Source organism: Lethenteron reissneri, chromosome 69 (genome assembly GCF_015708825.2).
Source record: "Lethenteron reissneri isolate LAM-NWPU_2019-01 chromosome 69, ASM1570882v1, whole genome shotgun sequence".
Taxonomy (NCBI): Eukaryota; Metazoa; Chordata; class Hyperoartia; order Petromyzontiformes; family Petromyzontidae; genus Lethenteron; species Lethenteron reissneri.
Genome location: NC_083847.1, coordinates 9,285,298 through 9,307,941, shown reverse-complemented (window position 1 = coordinate 9,307,941; position 22,644 = coordinate 9,285,298). Strand labels below are relative to the sequence as shown.

General features: G+C 52.6%; 1 pseudogene; it reads left to right on the top strand.

Moving 5' to 3' along the window:
• Positions 1–104: 104 nt before the first annotated feature.
• LOC133360499 (zona pellucida sperm-binding protein 4-like) lies at positions 105–8,701 on the top strand (annotated as a pseudogene).
• The last annotated feature ends 13,943 nt before the right edge of the window (positions 8,702–22,644 follow it).

Sequence of the window (22,644 nt, the reverse complement as noted above, 5' to 3'; positions counted from 1 at the left end):
GTCCCGACTCGGGGCTTTTATCTGCGCCCGGCCTCATTCAGTTTCAGTAATTAGCCAATTAACTCCTCCTGCGCACGTGCCGCGTGATTGCGGTGCTGCTCCAATCCATGCACGTGCGCCGAGATCGAGCAAACCTCTACTGATGAGACAATCATTGAGTGGATCTGCTCTGATACAATCTCGCTGATGAGACAATGCGTGGGTGGATCTGATCCAATCTGGATCGCTGAGGGCTCTCCATATAAAAGGGGGCCGTGGCCTAAAGTAGGCAACGCAGCCGATTTGTTTTACGATGGCGACCCTGCGAGTTTTTCTACTGCTCCTGACCAGGTGAGGAGGCGGAGGAGCGTGCTGAGTGGTTTTCAGGGATGTTACTCAATATCTCTGGATAATGAAGTCATGTGTACGTTTGTAAGAGCGAGCGTATCCATATCGCTCTGGGTACCTGACCTGCATGGAGAAATGCATTGAGATAAAAATGTGGAAGTGCGGTCCTGAAATGTCTCGCTTACACCATTGTGGGTGGTAAGGGTTCCAAAGGTGGCATTGCGTGGCGCTGTTCACACCAACTCCATCGTGCACCATACTGGCCTTGAATAGGTGCTCCCTAAAATCGCTACTGGCCACTTAATATTATTTTTTTTGGGGGGGGGGGGGGGCGGGTGTGTTTGCCTATTTCCCTGCGTCCTCTGGTCTTGGCAGTCACGTGTCTCGTGCTCCCAACAGCTTCCTCTGCCTGGGCTCCGTCCTCGCGAGGCTTCGCCAGTCGCTGGGACCGCGGACGCTGGGGGAGCCGAGCGGTAGGGGGCGCTGCTGCCGCCACAAAACCACATCGCGCATTCGCTCAATACCACCTCGTGTGTACAGACACCGCCGTGCGCAAGACTAGAAGGGCGGCGTCTCTCGGTGAACTGGAAAACCGTTACCGGCGAAATGAGTTGCCCACAAGAGCGCTGCCTGGACGAGGTGGGGGTGCCTGTATTGTGCGCTGCAGCAGTCACGTGACGCGACGTGATCGCTGCTGGGTACGGGGCCGGCATGGGGATAATTAATAATCCTCCAGCGCATGGAAAAGGGGACGTTCAGGGAGGGACATTAACTCTCTTGCACGTTTCTTTTTACAATAATAACCCTTTCGAAAAATACGGCTTTTGACTGATTGGTACGGCTCTTGAAACTGTAAATAGTGAGTTGTACAACTTGGACAGCACACGACTATACGTAACACTCGCGTGGCAAAATCATCATGGCCTTATTCTTTTCCATTTGTAGTAACAACGAACTGTACACTCGCGTTGATAATTTGCATTTATCAGGCTCTACCTTGGCAACTTTCTACTACAATTTCAAGAGTCTAATGCAGGGGTCTACAACCCAAATATCAAGAGCCATGTTTCAACCTGTGGCTTCGAAGCTGCAGGTTGACGATCCCTGGTATGAGGTTCATACAGTCGAGTCGTGCACGTGCCTTTTTTAATTTGCGCCAAATTAGAACGCTGCAACACCTAACAGACTTGTGTGCACAGAAAAGGTAAGGGACTGATGTGTGCCCACCCAGCAACCGGCACGGGCTGTGTTTTTAATTGCTCCCTAAGGTGTAGTTGATGTTGACGTCTTAACTTCTGAACTGCCTCCCCCAGGTCTACTGAAGCAATGCCTCTCCTCCACTCTGGGTTTCTCTGTGGGATGGCGCAGCTCCTCTGACAGTGATTACCGTGTCTTTGTACGGAGTGAGTCTACCAGCTTTCACTTCAATCGTGATGACACACTTAATCATCTTGATCCATTGCATGATTGAATATATCAAGCTTCTCAAGGATCCTAGCAACTTGATTCTCTGGCCACTTGTTTTGGTCCCAACTGCTTCGTTTTCGATGCGTTCTGACCTCTGCAGTTTTTCCTATTCGGTGTCGCTTTTTAGGTTTTTTTGGTTCCCACTCCATTGTGAAATATAATTATGAACGATGGGAAATTTAAGAATGTTTGCATTGACCACTAAACCTGCAGTCGGAATGCAAACAAAAACATAACTCTGATAATGTATGCACTGTCCTTGAAATGGATTGGTCCACACCCGAGACGGCTTTCCTTAGAGCCAATTATCATATTTTGCTACTGGCAAACAAGGTTCCAATGGTACATGTTTACTAAACAGTTGAATTCCTTATCAATGCCTACGCAATAGGCTTTCATTGGAACATTTCATGCAAGGTGGTACCTTCTGTTATAAACTGAACCTGGTGACGCCTGTCAGACTCTGGTTCTCTACTTGCATCGTCTGCATTTCCCACCGGAAGTCCTCCGTTGTCGACTTGGGCGCTCTTGTCGCTAAATCTGACACGCAGGTCGTTGTGCATGTTTGGGAGTACCGTAACTCCAGCAGTGTATTGAGTATCCTGTGTCCTGGAGATGTTCCTGGTACTGTGGAGACTTCCTATTCGCGTTGACGCTGACGCCATACTTTGTTGTTCTCTTGCAGTCACGCTACCCACATGAACTTGTGATGCGCAATCCAGATGCATATTTTTCTAACTTTGTTCTTTGTCTCCAGCGGTGCGGAATGAGGCCGTGGATGTGGAGTCTGTGCAGGGGGAGTGCGGCTTCTCCATCGCGAGGGATGGTGCTGCGCTCCACTTCACCGCTGCTGGTGATGCCTGCCACGTGCGCGTGGAGGTGAACACGAGGAGACCGTTGACTTGCGTCGATCCTAGTACCCGCTGGGACTGCTGTGGCAGTAGCGAAATTGATGTTTCGCAATCCATAACCGATCGACCATCACGTGCCACCGATGTTGTCTGGCCAGAATCGATTTGAATTTTGTCTACTCTGGTATTTTCCCCTCCACGTTTGCTTGGCACGTACATTTATTTTTCAAGTCTCTTCCAATATTTTTTTTTAGCTCATGCCGTCCAATCTGGAATTTGTTTTTATTGCTTTCTCTATTTATTCCTACAATGTAATTATTTCGATCATCCCTCAGTGGTATCGACTTTGTTTCTAGTTTATATAGCAGCTCTCGACTGGTATCCCTGTACAGTCGATGCAGTGGTCATTCATATGTCTTGTTATCAAGATCTTACCATCCTAGTTTTTTTATCAGTTTACCTTTTGTTTGCGCTTTGCATTTGTACTCTTGTTCACTCTATGCCATGTTGCTATATTACGCTTCCAGCCATTCCTAAGTATCCTTTCTTGCCCATGTCCTTGCCTCGCCTTGCATTGCGTGTTTCTTCTCGGTCTTATCTCTAGCATAATCGTTCTTCCTGTGCTTAACGGTAAAGGATTTGCCATCTAGACGTGCATGTCGCAAAAGTAGTCGCCTTTTAATAGAGGCAATGTGTGAACGGTTAACTATTTCCATCGCACAAAAAACACTGCGAAACAAGCGTTCAGTTAATGTATTTCACGCCTGCCAATGGATGCAGCTTTCGCAGTACTATTCAATGCAAAGATGGAAATCGGAGCAGTTTGCGTGGTGTAGAATAAACAGCACTATGTATTGCTACAGAAAATCTCTATCCAAGCTGGCTTGTAAGGCACCAACGTAGATGTAAGAAAAATATTGCACATGTATTATCTACAACAAGAAAATGTCACTTTTGGCAGACCTAAACAACGTACGAGCTTTGTGCCAGAAAGATGTGCACTACTTGAGGTTACTTGCACAAGACATGAAAGTGGAAACCAAAGATAAATGTGTAGTTGACACAATGGACTATCTGCCCAGGGATCGTGATGCCCGTGTACAGGGTGAGAATTTATGAGTACGGTTGTTTTGTGGGAAGAGTAATGGAGGTTTTGTGGCGAGGTCAATATGGAAAATGTATTACACGTAGAGCTCGGCACAGCATCCATTTGTACAATAACAAGGGTTAACCTGGGAAAGTGATTTCGGACCCAGGAATGCAACCCCCACGTGCGGGGTCTGCCTGTCATAATTTGGGTGGCAGTTTGTGGCGTGTTTTACTTGTCGTTAACCTGACCTCACCCAAACCTTTAGAATGCACGAAATCTGATTGTATTTGAGCCTTCCTGGAGCACTGGCGCTGAGTCCGATTTTGAGGGCTGCTGATTTCACCAGGACGGCAGGAGGAAGATCCAGGTGGAGCTGCAGGAGATGCGGCAGGGGCTGAATGGGCTCGTCTGGGCTTTCACCATCGACTGCCCTGAGAACCTTAGATCTGCGAGGGCTGGAGGTTGGTGCCATTGACTTGACTGCTAATCGGACCCACAGACTGCACTACCTCTGACTTGGTGCTCTAGAATGGGTCTGCTGGGTCAACGGCTGCCTTTTTGTATCGACCCAGATCATCTCTCCTGGTGCTTTTGCATTTCCTGCAAATGCGTTTCATGCCCTTGGCTTTTACTGGACAAACTTGCAGCTTGACTCCGTTTCAGATGCACTCCCCCCCCCCCCCCCCCCCCCCCCCCCCCCCCCGATTGCAATAATTGCACCATTTATAAACGCGTTTACCTAATGCACTGCTAGTTGGTGCGGCCCTGGGTCTTGAGGGTTAATTTGACCATGCTTCACCACGCCGCTCCTTGTTGGCAAAGGTTGAGTAGCACTGGCCTACTATGCAACAAATTGTGCTGCACTGCCATAGCATCTTACAGCCAGTGAGCACTGTTTGGCCATCTTTGCTGTACACTCAACCCTGCTCCGCTTCTGAGATTGGGTGTATTGCCCGGGTGATTTTGTCATGTGCCAAGTAACTTTCATTCACATACTTGACACGTGGCTCGAACGATGACTTGTATTTAAGTACGTGTGGGGTTTTGTACGATGACCTGTTGTGCTCATGCTGTTTTTTTAGAGATCGCCACGTGCTCTGGTCAGAGCAGGAACTTCCCATGCAACTCTGTGCAGAGTGTCCCGAGCGCGGACGTCTGTGCACAGGGTGGCTGCTGCTTCGACCCCACTCAACGCCGCTGCTTCTACAGTGAAGCTGGTACGTAGCTGACTCAAAACAGAGATTCCATAATTTACTACCTAAACTAGGCTCTTACTGCGAGGTTCAATGTTGGCACAGTAGCATCCTGCTGTGCTGGTTCTCTGAACTTGTTGCATCACCACGGGCTACATGGGCATCTTTCGTGATTCACCGAACTCTCCATTACCCTTCCACCATGCTCCACCCAGTGTGCACCACAGATGGGCGCTTTGTGGTGCCTGTGTCTCGGAACCTAACGTCTCCACCGCTGGACCTGAGTACCGTGCATCTGACTGGCAGTAGCAGTGCGCAGTGCAGCCCCGTGTTGGTGTCTGCAGACCTTGCAGTCTTTGACGTACCCATGGCAGCGTGTGGTGCCACTGTACAGGTAATGGGCTCCTGGACTCTGCTTTGCCCTGCCCCCATCCTGATGGTTGTTTGGCCTTGTTGAAGTGCTGCATCGGACCCTTCACGATGTACAACTACTTGAGTACAATCATGCACGAATTGATAAAGAACAGCGTGGTCACTGATTGCGTGTCAAATGAATCGAGCCCCAAAGCAGAATTTAGGAGGATCCTAATATCTAATTTTGAGCAATTTGGACTCTCTGACAGTACCCGTTATCAGTCTTCTGCTTGATCACTCAATGGAAGTATCGTTGTGTAAACTACTTTTTGTTGTGACCAGTGGAGTGGACAGGAGCTCGTGTACGAGTTAATGTTGGTCTCCGAGCGGGAGCTCTGCGTCGATGGAAACGTCGCCATCACCAAGTCGTCCACGTACAAGTAAGCACTGCCACCACCCCTCTGCACGTGCTGTGCTCATGAGGGTCAAGCACGAGATTGCAGAGGAGACCCACCCCAATCGATGGCCACTGTCACTGAAACATGAAATATTTTCAGCATTTCCCTGCAGAACCATGACCAATCTGCTTCCATATTCAACGATTTAATTTTCAAATTGGGACATTCAACGCACAAGGGCAACGTCTTCGTCACAGGATCTTTTTAACATTGCCTGAAGTAGGAGAAATATGGTTTGTGGCTAATGTAAACACGGTATTAACCAAAGTTGTCCCTTGACTGGTACGACTGCAAAGCACCCTGTCTGCTGTGTGGCTCCTGCAATTTCTTGCTTCCGTGAGGGCGCGTTGTGCATGACCTTTTGATGGGTGGTGTTTGTTTACCAGGATGGTTCTTCAATGCCGCTTCCTTGGAAGTGGAGACGTGCAGCTTGGAGTGCAGGTGAGCACTCTCCCACCGCCACCTCCAGCCACAGCCACTGGGCCCCTCTCCCTGCTGCTCCAGGTCTTCACTGGTGAGTACTGCCCTCCACGCCCTGTGCAGCTGAGCGGACAAATGGCACTTCAGGGGAACACGGGTTGTGAGGTTGCTCTGCCCAGGGAAGGCTTGATGTCGGTATTCTCCGTATTAGCTCTGCCTCGAAGCCAGCTGCAAGTCGTGCTTATTTTATCCTTTGCGGAGCTGCATGCGCTTTTTGAATGCATCTGCAACATTAATCGGCATGGCTGCTGGACTTGAACTGCAAACGGATGACGTGCTAGGCTGTGCTGCCAGTATTGTAAACCTGCCAACAGTTCATAATTAGCCATAAGGGAACTAGAACAACTTGCACATTCTCCATAGTACGACGTGTAACTTCAAATGCTAATTTCTGCTGAGGTTTTGATCTAGCAGCTATTAGCTTAAAACCATGTTGGTGTGGGGCCGACATTGAACGGGATGACAATGGCCCCTATCAATCAAAACGGTCTCCTTGAGGGCATTGTTTACAGGGCAATTGGACTGGCTTTCTTAGCCTCAATTGTCGGGTCACAATTGCTTGAACGAATTGTTATCAATAGCTTCATTGGTTACCAATTGGCTAAAATAGGACTAGAACTTGGCCAACTGTTAGCACCCGATTCCCATCCCTCCGTGTGAAAACGTGCCCCTTACAACATTTACAGACATTTAGAGATGCCGTTGTATAACACCGTATGTAGGTGAGGGGCACAGCATTTTATTCTGAAAATACAAATGAAATATAAACCACGGTTTATGCCAGGAACATGTTGAGATGTGCACTCGTTCAATTCAAAAGTAATGCGCACGTTTTGGGGGATTTGTGCTTTGCCTTATCCAATGTGCTCTAAACAGGTCCTTTACATCACTAATCCACATGCCTTGTGAACCATGTCTGCACGCTGCCAGACAACTCCTACACCACGCCGTACCAGCCCTGGCAGTACCCGCTGGTAACTCTTCTGGGAACGCCGCTCTACGTGCAGGCGTCACTGCTGCACCGCTCTGACCCCACGCTGGTGCTCTTCCTGAAGGACTGCTGGGCCACGCCCACGGCAGATGCCTCCGACCCCACGCAGTGGAAGCTTGTGGTGGATGGGTGAGGCTGGGTGGGGTAGTGCTCTCACTGCCACAGCAGGGCCTGCAGAGGCAACCTGGTTTGAGGCATTGGTTGTCTTTCTTCTCCCACGTTTGCAGAGTTGTGCTAATTACGTCCCCATGTAATGACAACGGTTCGTGGAATGGTGACTATCAAGTACTGGCGTCTAAGCAGGATTGCAGTGCCATCCCCAAATATCGATAGCCACCGCTCCTTGGGTTGTTCTGGATGTTAACACAGCCACCCTCTGCCTCCCAGAGCTGGTGATTTGTACAAGGCCCGACTACATGCAATGATGGTTGCATTGCACGGATGCACTGCATATTGGCATTTGGGCTGCCTTGCTAGTTGTGAGCATGTCTTGACTAAAGCTGACCTTCATCCTTGCGTGCAGATTTAAATAAAGATGCGCGCATTCAATCTGCTTTGAATTGAGGGTAAACGGCACTTTATCCTGTGCAGCTGCCCCGTGCAGTCTCCTTGTTGCAGTGTGTTCTTCCCTGGTGTCGCTGACCTGCCACTGCCTTCTCACTACAAGCGTCTGGCACTCCAGGCCTTCGCCTTCATGAACTCTGACCGCAGCACCACCCGTGACAGAGTGAGTGCCCGATTCTTTCCGTCCATTAAAAACCAGGTCACCATGGAGGGATGACGTTTACGGTGTACAACTGGGGAGGGCAAAAGGACTACCTAAAAACATGGAAACTTTACTTACAGGAGCGATGCATTCTGTCTGCCACAGGTTTACCTGCACTGCTCTCTCGTGGTGTGCGACAGCTCCAGCACCAACTTCCTCACCGAGTGCAATCGGCAGTGTGGACAGACCAGGCGCTACCGTGAGCACCACCGCGACCTATTGACTAGCTTGTGCTTGTTTACCCAGAAAAGCCTTGCAGAGTAACGATTTGTCAAAGGACGAAGGGGCTTTAATGTTGCTATGTTATCGTTATATTTAGAGTGCATTTGCTGTGCCCTTTGCAGACTGGTTTGACAACCCGTGGCATGCCATAATTACCTACTCGTTTGATTTTCTGGGGAACTTGACCTGCAGCATATGTCCTTTCGTATGGGCCAGTGGTCATCGACCGCTTTCTGTTCTTGTTCCAGAGCGCAACGCCATCTCTGACGCTTCCAGCGTGGTAGGAAAGCACGTGGTGTCGCTGCAGGGCCCCGTGCTCTTTGAAGAAGCTGTTAACGACGCTGCTCTGCTGTTGCTGGAGGCTCCTTCGTCGTGGGCCTCGGCTGGGACCCTGTCCATTCTCCTCGTCATTGCCACAGCGGTCATTGCGCTCCTGTCTGCTGCCATTGCCGTCAGGAGGCGCAGGAGCCGGGCTGTGGCGCTTGACGGGAGTGGCTATTGATGACTACTTGTGATTGCTGGCACGTGCATGTTTTGCTGACCATTGTCAAAATTAAATTCTGAAATCCGCTACTGCTGTTTTGACCTTTTTACGAGGATTGTGTGCACTATGTAGGAAGTATTAGTGCTGCCTTTGGCCACGTTTCTTCCCCAAGGCAAGTCCCTCGATAGCAGCAACGTGTACCAAGGTTTAGGCCATTGCCTTCAAACAAGAGCACCTTGCCATGCTTAAAGAATCTGATTCCAGATTTTATTTAATTCATCTTTTACCCATAAAACATGCAAACGTGTACATGTTCCAGGAACATTTCCATCACACAATAGCAAACTATTTCAAAGGTACATCCATAATGTGGGGCAAGGGGGAGAAACGGAATACTGAACGTTAACTAGCTTAAAGTAAAGGTTGGGTTGTGGCATTACAAAGCATCTGTCCACATTGTCAAAAGTGCTCTTCCCCTGGAAAAGAACCACCTCACAACACTATGGAGGCCTGACTAGACATTCTTTGTGGCCTTGTGCACGAGTGGCTTGGTGCTTCAGACCCCTGGGTTATGATGCAGTGACGACGCGTCCGTCTCTAGCTGCATTGGGGTGATTCCTGGAAAAACTCTGCCTCGACTCGGTTCCTCAGTGGTTCACTCCTTGGACATGGCCAACTGCCTGAACTCTGGGAACTGGGTGAAACCATGTGCCTGGAAAACTCGGCTGTTAGGAAGACCGTTTGCATCAAACACGGCCTGGAAATCATTGACCCCCCCCCCCCCTCCCTGAACATGGCCTCCATTCTACCTGAAAAGTAAGCCTGAATGTCGTTTGTCCTGAACGCTCTCGCACTGAAGGACGGACAGCCTGTAAAAAACATTTCTCCTGGATTTGCTCCATCCTGCATAATAACTGACATATGACGCATAAACCAGTGCTCTATTTTTTGGGGGTGATTTGAATGTTCCTTTTAAGTCTTACCTGTTGAAATTAGAAAATACACGAACCACTTGCCTACTTGACCTATAGCCTGAAACGTAGTATAAAATTACTTTGTCCTGAACTGATAACATTTGTAATATTAATGTCTATGGCACCCATATAAGCACTCCCTCTTTGCATCTGAACGTCATTTTGTCTGACTGACTTATAATGCTTTAAACACTTGGGTTAACATTTCAACAAGGTACACAAAGCCAACAAACTAAGCCCCCGAAAGAATACTCGCTATTTGTTTGTATCCTTGGTCCAATATAAACTTGTTAAATGAAACCAAAATGTACGCTGATCTTAATGATAACTGAGCCACAACGCGCATCTGCACATGCGTGGTTGCCTCGAGCAATGCAAACTGGTTGCTTGGTGTTGACGGGAGGTTATGTGGCGCTAAAGACTTGGTGGCCATTTTGTTTGAGAAAAAATGCCAAGAAAAACAACCTCCCAAATAAACAGTGTGGCAGCATTGTGGCGTGCAAAACAAACGGAGGAGCTGCGGCTCTCAACAGCAACCAAACGATGAAGGCAGTTTGGCAACACGGGCTGAGTAAACTGCAGAGCAGCCTGAATCCAGACAAGCCGGAGACTGCACCGTTACTGTTGCAAAAGCACAGGCTGATGATAATCCTGGACAGCGTGCATGGGGAAACGAGCCAGACTACACAATACATTTTGCAGCACGGGCTAAGAAAACACGTTTTAGCTCGTTTGGAAGGCATTTTGGTGCTTTGCACCTCGCCTGTTGCCCCCACTTATGTCCTCTTCCCCCCCCCCCCTTTGAAATGTGCATTTACTATTGTAGTGAGTTCCAGGGAGACTGACGACGGAGTCGAGGCACACTCTTTTATTCAACTCAAGGGCAGTAACAATACTTGAAGGGGTAACGGCCCCTTCACCCGTACTAGATGGGAAAACACCCCTAGCACTATTTCCCCTGTCCTATTCCCAGTCCTCTAATATAGCTATGGGAGGCTATCTGATCCGGCCCTGGTAAAGCACGGATCCCGGCACCCAGCTAACCCGACCTTGCTCTTACAAGAGCAGAGGTCCAGAAGCTTTGAGGCCGCGCCACTGGCTTGCCCTGCTCGGCCCTGACAAGGGCAGCGAGACAGGGGAGTCCCAGTGCCTATTCTGCCGGTCTTCAGACTTCACTGGTAAGCTTCTTCCACACTGGCCCCGAGCTCTCTGGCTCCCCACCTTTTATAGGAATCCCCTCCGAGGGGTGGAGTTATGGGGGATCACAGCGCCCCCATGGCCCTCCAGGGTTAACGGATGTGGACGTGGATGTAGACACCCGTGTCTGGGTGCAGACACCCTTGTGTTTTCTGTCCGCCCTTCTCCCCGTAATAACCCCTACACTACTATAGTCGGTAAATGCTACTATAGTTACTAGACCTGTGTAAGATGGCGGCGTGTGAGTGAGCGGCGTGTGAGTGAGCTTGTGAGTGTGAGCTGTGCGAATTCGTCGAAGACTGTCTGCGTTGCTTGCCACTCACACCTTGTTGGTTGCTTACACCATTGTCGAACAGTCACATTCACATGTCGGTGCGTGCATACAATTTCGCATGGATGGGCTGTGCTGAGGGATAAGCAGGTTGACCAGTTCTTCTCGGTGTACATGTGTTGTTGTTGGTTCCCTTCGTTCCGTACGTTCTTCCCTCCGCACCCCTCTCGGTGTGTATACATATGTTCTCGCTGTAGTTATTATCGGTCGCCGGTTATTTATTGACGTTGTTATTGGAAGTGTAGTAAGTTGCAGGAGGCTCGGACGACGTAGTTGGAGGCACACTTATTTATAATACCAACTTATGTACAGCGACGGGAATACACAGCACTTGAAGTGGTATCGGCCCCTTCACCCGTCTAACAGAGAGACCCAATGGTTAACCCCGCTAACCTACGCCCGGGTCCTCCACTATGGAGCTAGGGGAGGCTACCTATCCCAGCCCTGGTCAAGCTGGGATCCCAGCACCCTGAGTCTCCAGACGTCAGTCTGGGCTCTCGGGGCCATGCCACCGGCTTGCCCTGGTCGGTCCTGACAAGGACAACGAGCCAGGGGAGCTCCCGGGGCCTATTCTAGCTGGTCTTCACTCTTCGCTGGTTTAAGCTAACACTCGACCTTGAGCCCTCCGGCTCACCAGCTTTTATAGCAATCGGCCCCCGGGGGGGGGGCAGTGGGGGATGCAGGTGCGGACGTCGGTGTGAGCACCTCCTCTGTGTACGGCCCTAACCACGCCCCTTGTGTTTGTTACCCATCCGTGGCCATACATCTTTACAATTACACCTCTACATCACCCCCCCCCCCTCTGTACAGCCCGCAGCCGTCCCCGGCTGCACCAAAATCACAATAAAGGTGCATCCCCCCCAAATCCGTGTGTGCCTCGCGTAATTTTAACAAGAACAACAACAATAACAACAATAACAACAGGAAAGAGAAAAATAACCCGACGCACCCCCCCTGAATAAATACCCCATCCCGTAAAACCAACATATATACACGTACCCAGGACGCCCCCCCCCCCCTTCCGCAAGGGCCCCCCAACGGCCGACCTCACAAAAGTCTGCGCGTTTTGGCGCGCGTTCATGCGGCGGGCCCGTCACAAGGGTCAGCCCCGGCTTGCCCAGTGGCGGGTGTCTACAATCCAGGTGTGAGAGTGTCTGGCTTCACTGCTGAGCGACCCCCGACCCCCCCGGGAGGGGTTGGCGGTCGTGGGCACGTCACTCCTGGTGCACCTGGAGGTGGAACAGTTGGTGTCAGGTTAGGCGAAAGCAGCGAAGTCGGGGAGTCGGCGGACCCCTCACACGTTTGGCCACGCGTGTGTGTGTGAGGAACACGGGACGGTTTCAACCTGGAGGGGTGCACGTACCACCGACGCTTCCCCCACTTGACGCGTACACATTGCGGCAGCAAGACCTGTATGACCTCCACGGGCCCCCGCCATCGCCGTACCAGCTTCGACGAGGTCGCTAGTGGCACCTGGGGACAGTGCAACCATGCCCTGTCCCACGGTTTCCATTGGAGCACATGTGCCCACCCCAGCCTAAGCCTCTCATTTGCCCTTTGACGGAGTTCATAAATTTGCATGGCCGCTTCCCGCACCTCCGTTAATTTCCCGATGTTAAATTTAACGTGGTCGGACAATTTCGAGTTTGCCTGCGGCGTCGAGAGCTTCAGCTGAGTCGTCACAGGCGGGTTAGCCTCGCGGCCATACATTAAGAAGAAAGGTGAAAATCCGGTGGCTGCATGGGGAGCCATCCTGTAGGCTTGCAAAACACCCGCAATGTGAAGGTCCCAATCGGTCTGGGATTCCGATACCTGCTGGGACAGCATGGACGTAATAGTCCGATGCAGCCGTTCCACCATCCCGTCAGTTTGCGGGTGATATGGGGAGGTTCGAATTTTCTCCGTACCCAAGAGGTCGCACACCTCGCGGAGGAGTTTCCCTGGAAAATTTTTACCCTGGTCGGTCAGAAGCCGCTCCGGAGCACCTTTGTCGAGGACGTAGCCCTGGACAAAGGCCTCCGCGACGGCTGCTGCCGACTGGTTGGCCAGGGGCCAGGCCATGGGCCATCTCGTGAAGTATTCGACCCCTGTCAATAAGTACCTATTTCCCCTGGGTGTAGCGGGAAATGGCCCGAGAATATCCAGTGCAACGAACTCGTTAATCCGGGAAACCTTTATCGACTGCAGCGGAGGGTTGGACCCCCTCGCTGGTGGCTTCCGCTGCGCGCATTGAGTGCACGACCCCAGGAGATCCCCCACGTCCTTTGCCATGCCCGGCCAGAAGAAATCGAGCTGGAGCATGGCAAGGGTCTTGTGAGTCCCCAGGTGCAGGAGCCGCTCTTGCACAGCCCACACCACTTTACCCCTCGATGCTGAAGGCACCACCAGCCGTTGGCGGCGGGATCTCCTGTCCCAGTGCATTAAAAGCCCCTGGAACAACCCCCACGAGTCAACGTTCGCCGCCCCCTGACCAACCCCCCCGATGCGACGGCGCAAAGCGAGGAGGGAGGTATCCTCCATTTGGAGGCGTCCCCACTCCATAACGGACAACCCCAGCAAGGAATCCCTCCCTTCTTGCTCGATAGGACCCGAAGTTGAAGGCGCATCGGCGGCGGCCACAAGGACCGAATCAGCGATCACGTTCGGAGGCCTACAACGCCCCGAACCCAAGAGGCAAGCGCACTCTGAAGTGGGCGGCAACCGCGACAGAGCGTCAGCGTTCGTGTGGCGGACGCCCTTATGATATGTGGTGACAAAATCGTAGTCTTGGAGAATCTCCAACCATCGAGACAACTGTCCCGATGGTTGTGGAATCCGCAAGGCGTACTGCAGCGCCGCATGATCTGTACGGACGGTGAAACGTCGACCGTACAGATATGGGCGGTACTGCTGAATGAAATAAACGATCGCCAATAGTTCACGACAAGTAACGCAGTACCGTTGTTCCGCCGGAGACAACACCCGACTACCGTAAGCCACCACATGCTCTACGCCACCAATGAGCTGTGACAGCACGCCCCCAATGCCCGTGTTACTTGCGTCTGTATCGAGCAAGAAGGGTTGTGAGAAATCGGGATAATTCAACGGCGGAGCCCCCACCAGGGCATCCCAGGGGGAGCGAAAAGCAGCCTCCTCTTCCGGTCCCCAACGAAACTTGACTCCCTTGGACGTCAAGGCATGCAAGGGTTTCGCGATTGTAGCGAAGTCAGCCACATACCGTCGGTAGTACGACGCAAACCCAATGAAACTCCTGACCTCCCCCACCGAGGTGGTAGTCGGCCAGGAGCTGACACATTTCGTTTTGGCGGGATCAGTGGATATCCGCGAGCGTCCAACAATATGACCCAAATACCGCACCGATTCGCGGAGCAAATGGCACTTCTGCGGTTTAAATTTCAAATTGGCAGCCTGCATTTTGAGGAAAACAGCACGCAACCTCTGGAGGTGTTCATCGAATGTTTTGCTAAAGACGATGACATCGTCCAAGTAAATTAAACACGAATCTCATTGCAAGCCCGCCAAGACCAGTTCCATTAACCGCTGAAAAGTTGCCGGCACAGAATGTAACCCCATCGGCAAGCGGTTAAATTGGGAAAGGCCGTGCGGTGTACAGAAAGCAGTCTTAGGTTTAGATTCGTCATCCAGAGGAAGCGGCCAGAATCCAGAAAGAATCGCGCCCCCGCCAAGGCATCAAGCGACTCATCCATTCGAGGGAGCGGGTACGCGTCGGCTACTGAAATTTTGTTCAACCGCCGAAAGTCGACACAAAACCGCAGTGAGCCGTCGTGTTTTTTCACTAAAACGATCGGTGCGCCCCAAGGGCTGTTGGAAGGGGATATGATATCGGCGGCTAGCATGTCGTCAACGGCCGATTTGACATGATCCTTTTCGGCGGGACTCAACCGAAAGGGATTTTGGCGGATTGGCGCGCTGTCACCCGTGTCAATGTGGTGTCGCAGCAATTTAGTACAACCAATATCAAATTTGTGTTGACTAAAAACGTCGGCAAACTCTGTCAGGATAACTCGCAGCCTCTCACGCTGTGAGTCGGACAGGCTCACTGATCCCGTGCAAAGCACATCCAGCCATTCGTCATCACGGTCCGAATGTGGTCGCGACGGAGGATCGGTGCTCACCTGACCCACGAGCGATTCCTCACAGGGTGCCGGCGTCGCGTGTGCAAGCACAGTCCCTTGAGGAACCACGACCGTTCGCGATCCCACATTAAGGACTGCAATGAAGGGTTCCCCATCCCCTTTTACCATGGTCTGAGCCGCTAGCAAATCGGGTCCATTGACCCCGGCTCGAGATGGTCCCAACAAGACCCCCCGATCCGCAACCCCCTTAGCAAACGGCCGACGCAACCTAAGAGGGACGAGCATCTGAGCTCCCGGGGGTACGCGTACGGTCCTTGCCACGAGCGCCTGCACCGTCGCAAATGCCCGACGCTCCGTGGCGGGGGAAGACAAAAACATTACACGTCGGCCCGACGGGAGTTCGATGCACCCCTGGTCGATCAATATACGGATAGGCATTTTGGCCAAGAAATCCATCCCCAACAGGCACGGAACCGCCAGCGAGGAGGAAACCAATACCGGCCCGGATAATTTGATGTCCCCAATGCAAATTTTCGCGCGGATCTGCCCAATGATGCCCAGCGAGCCCCCGTTAGCAGCATAGCATGGCACGTCAACGGGGAGCAAAGGACGGCTTTGAACGGGAAGGATGTTATAAATCAAATCAGATATAATGGTCGCCGATGCTCCCGTGTCAATTAAAATATGCACCTCAACCCCATCAATGTGACCGACCACGACCGACGACCCCGCCGACGCGGCAACGACACGATGAGCGAGCTCCGACCACTGGCCCGGTTGGAGCGCTCGCTGCATTTCAGAACACTCCGACGCAACGCCCGGCGATTTGCGAGCCCTGTTTGTTTCAGTGAGTGAGCGTGTGACAGATGTGTGCATGGGCCAAACGTGTGAGGTGCCACGACTCACCGTATTTCTCTGCTGGAGCTTGGGTGGAGGCGGCGCGGCATCCGGACGAGGTGTCGCTCCGCGCTGTCGAGGAGCCCGGCATCCTGAAGCAACGTGGCCTTGAAGGCCACAGTTGTAGCAGCGTGTGAGCGCCCCAGATGGCCTGGGCTGCTCCTGGCGGCTCGGTCCGTTCCGAGCCTGTGGTCCCGCAGATCTCCACTCCCCCGGCCGCTCCACCCCGCAGACCTCCTCCGATGGGAGGGTGGTAGCCGCCATGGCATGGCCGGCCACCCCCTTGCCGGCCTTGCGACGCAGGGACCGCAAGCCCGCGTGGATGTGGCGCGCAACCAGCAAGGAAGACATCTCTGTGTCGTCTTGTGCCAAGACGTCGACGTCCAACTCGTCCGCGAGTAGCAATAGCTTTTCCGCCACCATGGCGTCCACTCCCTCCTCATCCATCCGCGTAAAAGCTGCCTTCGCCAGGGCCAGGAGAGCCGTCCGGAAAGCCAGAGGTGATTCGTTGGCGCCCCGATGGCGATCGTGAAACAGCTGCCTGCAGTCCGAAGGCGGGCCGTAGACAGCGGACAGAAGCTGCAGCGCCAACTGCAGCGTGGCGCGCTTTTCCTTAGGCGCCGAAGTGAGGGTAGCCAGGGCGTCGTTGTCCAGCATCGCCGGCAGCGCGCGTAGTGCTTTGCTGTCCGTCCAACTCGCCATCTCCTGATGAGCGAGGAACCGTCTCTTAAAGCCATCCCAGTCCCCGTCCACGCCCATGAACTCTTTGAGAGGCGGTAGTCGCTGCTGTAATGCGACGTCCGTGGTCGTGGATCGCGCTCCGTCATTCCCGGCACTCGGTACAGTGTGGGCGGGCTGCGCGTATGGCATCGCCGGTCGCTCCGTTGGCGACGCGCTGGCCGGTGTTGATGACGTCGCGGCTTCTGCTTGGCCCTTGGCGGTCACCTGACGCGGGCCGGCCCTGCCCTCTGCTCCCACTGTAGCGATGGCGGGAAATTTGACTGCGAGCCACGTCGAATTGGCGGGAAACGGCGCTGCGCGTCGGCCGCCATCGTCCCACACAGCTTCTCCAGCCCCCAACTGCGTGATCTCTTCCAACGTGGCCGCCGCAGCGTAGAGCAGCTCCGCCAGGCGGGAGTGAGCCAGCCGAAGTCCCTCGGCCGACGCTCCCCACCCTTCCTGTTATTGCGGCGCGGGTGTACTCGGCCCGGATCCGACTTCGGCCATCTCTAGTGCCGAGTCGGCCGAGGTGTCCTCCATCTCCGGCTCCCTGGTACGAGTCATCCCTCGTGTGTCCATTGTTGAACGATCACTTCTGACCCCAGATGTAGTAAGTTGCAGGAGGCTCGGACGACGTAGTTGGAGGCATACTTATTGATTAATACCAACTTATGTACAGCGACGGGAATACACAGCACTTGAAGGGATATTGGCCCCTTCACCCATCTAACAGGGAGACCCAATGGCTAACCCCGCTAACCTACGCCCGGGTCCTCCACTATGGAGCTAGGGGAGGCTACCTATCCCAACCCTAGTCAAGCTGGGATCCCGGCACCCTGAGTCTCCAGACCCGCTCTTATAAGAACGTCAGTCTGGGCTCTCGAGGCCACGCCACCGGCTTGACCTGGTCGGTCCTGACAAGGACAGCGAGCCAGGGGAGCTCTGGGGCCTATTCTAGCTGGTCTTCACTCTTCGCTGGTTTAAGCTAACACTCGACCTCGAGCCCTCCGGCTCACCAGCTTTTATAGCAATCGGCCCCCGGGGGGGGGGGGCCGTGGGGGATGCAGGTGCGGACGTCGGTGTGAGCACCTCCTCTGTGTACGGCCCTAACCACGCCCGTTGTGTTTGTTACCCATCCGTGGCCATACATCTTTACAATTACACCTCTACAGAAGCACACCGTTTTTTTCTGTATTGTCACAGCCGGGACGGCTGTTCTTTTTTACATGGGGGAGGGTGATGTAGTGATTGTAGCGTCACTATTGTGTACACACGCACACGTGTGACGTCACTATGCCGGGAGCGTCACTACCACGTGGGTCTACACACACACACGACGTCATCCCGACTGGAGGTGGGAATGACATCCGGGCTGGTTCTGAACTCGGGAGGCCACGGGGGTGGTGTGAGGTCATGGCACGCTCTGTGAACCCGGCTGGACAGGTGACCGGATCCCAGTGGGGGACCGGGGTCCCAGGGGGCACCTCGGGGGGCACGTGGACAGCAGGGGGGCTTCGAGAGGGTTCTCGAAGGGAGGTGTGGCCGGGGTGGGGCCCGGGCACACCGAGGCCCATATAAGCACCCTCCTCACGAGGTTCGAGGCTGCCCATGCCAAGAATGAAGATGCATCGTGAAGACGCCAAGAAGAGTCAAGCCTCCAGTCAGCGGACCTGCCAGTAGCCCACCTGGCTGGGTCACTCTAGAGTAGCTGAGAGTTAGAGAAGTGTGTGTTAGCTAGAGTAGGTAAGTGGTCACCACCCTATGTGTAATGTGCAGTGTTATGATACTTACTGTTCTAATAAATGAGTGTTGCCTCCCAAGAAATGTGTGCGCCTAAATTGAACCCACTACATTTGGTGTTAGAAGTGGCTAACGTTAGGTGTTATCCTAGTCAGTATAATATGCGCACGATTACTACAACTTACCTGGACGCTTTCACATGACGGGGACAGCGGGAAAATCATCTTCCGGGCAGCACCGGGGTCTGCAGCCCCGGTGAAGGAGGGAGAGGGTGCTGTAGGTGGGGCAGCAGGACGCACATCACGTCGCTGCTTCACCATGGAAGTGGAGAAAGATTGGGGAAACGAAACGTCATGTCTCTGATCGTGTCCGCGAGCACAAGTCAGATTTGAAACACGGCAAAATTGAGTCTTCCGCCGTTGCCGATCATTGCTACAACGCGGTGGGCTCTCATGATATTGTTTTTTCCGAGACTAAGGTGCTCTGCAAACCCTCTGGCTACCATCAAATGTTTGTACACAAAGCCATTCAGATATACAAACACAGACATAATTTCCACCGTGATGATGGGTACAAACTTAGTAATCATTGGAAAGATGTTATTAACCATGTAAAAAAGATTTAACTACACATTTTTGGACCATCTTATCTGACAGGCACTATTTAACTTTACCGAATGTTAACATCCCCAGTGTTTAACAGTACTCTCTTTATTGTCAGCCAACACTGGTATAAACATGGGCATCTTTGTTCTTTTCTATCATGTGCATCAACAGGTGCTTGTGCACAGGCATGTCCACGTACACTTGCACCCCATGCTCTCTTTTAGCCCCCCCCCCTTCCAATACATTATCATGTGCAACAACAGTGACTTGCGCACAAACACGTCCACGTCGTCGACGCCTACGAGCACCCCCCTCTCCTCCCCCTTAACTTGTATTTAAGAGCTTGCATCTTGAATCCCTGCCTCATTTGATGCAGCAACTCTGGCTGTGATGGTCCCACCTGATGACGGAGACTTGCGTTGCCTCCGAAACGTCGTGAGTTTTTATTTTATTTTTATTAATTTTAATTTCATTTTTTACCTACGTGACTTTACCGAAAGAACTAAGAGTATGAATCCTTGCAGTCACGAACGCTTCAAATCTAGAGTTAATGATTAATTCGTTGTCGGGTGTCCCGAGCTCCGTTAACGTCCTGTGGGTTGCCGTGTTAATGACTCGCGTTATTACATCGTTCATGTTGTTGCGGAGTCGCGATTATTATTGGGTATACTGTATGGAGCTTCGCTCGTGATTGTTCATGTGTGACTGTCAGAAACTTTGATCGTGATCGTTGTCAATGTGTGACTGTCAGAAACTTTGATCGTCATTGTTGCCAAGGTACAGACCGTATGGAGCTTTGTTCGTGATTGTTATCTATGTATGGACTGTATCGATCCTTGCTCGAGAGTATTAACAGTGTATGGACTGTTGAGTACTTGCTTGTGATTATTTATTATGTACGGTTTGTCTGGAGTATTGCTTGTATGTTTTGTGATGTTGTGAAATTGTGATTGTGGGTGGGATGACTGAGTGTTGCGTGTTTCTTGAGTTGGGTGCCGAAGCCACGTGGAAATCCCATGGTTGCGGTTGTGTGGGATTTTTGAATGACATGACCGGTGTGGTTCGAACTCGCTGATGGGTTCGAGGGTGCCCCTTGGGTTCTGTGTGGTTCAGGGGTGCGTTGGGCTGTGGATTGCCGCCAGATGGCATCGCTCTCTCCGCTCGATTGTGTACAGCCAATTGCTGCAATGCGAGTCTTGGAGAGAGTGATCGATGTGTCCTTTCTGTCTCGATTTTGTACAACCGAACGCTCAAATACGAGCCTGCTGAGAGACATGCTTTAGAATTCTGCTTGATACAGCTGACGCGTGAAACTGGTTGTGACGCGCGTCGGAAAGGCGGTGGGATAGTAACATGGAAATTTCCCCCGATATGGATGACGTGCACGGTTTTAGGATGGAGACGCCACGTCGGAAAGGCGGGGGGTGCTAGAGGGTGACACGTAATGTCTGTGGTGGTCCTCAGTGAGGGCTGCTGGGACGCAAGCGCGGGAAACCACGGAAATGCGGTTCGGGGGTGCGGCCGCCAATTTGTACGTGCATGGGTAGCCTTAGAGATGCGGTTTGAGCATATGGCCGCCATTTTGTACGCGCGCGTGAGCCGCGGCGATGGTTGCGCATTGGGCCGCCATTTTGTGCACGCGCAGAAAACCACAGCGATGTTCATGTGCTGGGCCGCCAGTTTTGGGCGCGCGCGGAATGCCGTGGGGAAACGGGTTGAGCATGCGGCCGCCATTTTGTACGTCCACGGGTGGCCTCGGAGATGTGGGGGTTGCACGTATGAACTCTTTCTGGGCAAGAGCAGGCATCTTTTTTTTGTGCCACGTCGATTTCACATATTTTCACACAAAAAATGTAGATACTGGGGCAACCCTTAAGTGAAACTTATTTGCCCAGTACATGGGTCAACCTGGAAGCATGACTTCCTTGACCCGGGATGTTGTACCTTTGGGTGCAGCATACTGGCTCGACCTTGAAGCGTGACTTCCTTGAGCCAGCACATGGGTCGACCCTGAAGTGCGACTTCTCGACCTGGGACGTAGGGAGACGTCCGGAATGTTAAGTGGTGTGTGTAGGTGGGTGTTAGACTTTCGATCTTTGCCCTATTGCCACCTGTGGGGTGGAATGGTAGCAGAGCGGTGAGACCCTGCCATCCATGGGGTGGTTGTGTGATTTTGGTTTGATTACCGGTGTTGGTTGTGCATCCAACGCGTCGAAATCTATGTATTTTTGTTTTTCTTTCTTCCGCCGGGCGGAATACGATCATCTCCATTTCCCTGGACCCGGGTGGCTGTCGTGTCCGACGAGCTGAGGCGCAGGCTTGTGGTGCTGTCCCTCAGGAGGTGGTTTCTTCTCGTCACAGGAATCCTGCACCTGCCGCACTTGGAGTCGCCGATTGTGCTGACCGGATGTGGACTTAAAGGGGGGAGTGGAGCACCCGTACATCACTCCTGCTCATCCTGTTGCCCAACTCCTGGGGAGGGGCCGTGCCCTCTTTGGGCCTTTTTCAAGTTCCCCCAGGACCTCCAGGGAATTCGTCGAAGACTGGCCGCGTTGCTTGCCACTCACACCTTGTTGGTTGCATACACCGTTGTCGAACAGTCACATTCACATGTTGGTGCGTGCGTACAATTTCGCATGGATGGGCTGTGCTGAGGGATAAGCAGGTTGACCAGTTCTTCTCGGTGTACATGTGTTGTTGTTGGTTCCCCTCGTTCCGTACCTTCTTCCCTCCCCTCCCCCTCTCGGTGTGTACATATGTTCTCGCTGTAGTTATTATCGGTCGCCGGTTATTTATTGACGTTGTTATTGGAAGCACACTGTTTTTTTCTGTATTGTCACAGCCGGGACGGCTGTTCTTTTTTACATGGGGGAGGGTGATGTAGTGATTGTAGCGTCACTATTGTGTACACACGCACACGTGTGACGTCACTATTCCGGGAGCGTCACTACCACGTGGCTCTACACACACACACGACGTCATCCCGACTGGAGGTGGGAATGACATCCGGGCTGGTTCTGAACTCGGAAGGATAAGAGGGTGGTGTGAGGTCGTTGCATGCTCTGTGATCCCGGCTGGACACGTGACCGGATCCCAGTGGGGGACTGGGGGCCCAGGGGGCACCTCGGGGGGCACGTGGACAGCAGGGGGGCTTCGAGAGGGTGGGGCCCGGGCACGCCGAGGCCCATATAAGCAGCCTCCTAACGAGGTTCGAGGCTGCCCATGCCTAGAATGAAAATGCATCGTGAAGACGCCAAGAAGAGTCAAGCCTCCAGTCAGCGGACCTGCCAGTAGCCCACCTGGCTGGGTCACGCTAGAGTAGCTGAGAGTTAGAGAAGTGTGTGTTAGCTAGAATAGGTAAGTGGTCACCACCCTATGTGTAATGTACTGTGTTATAATA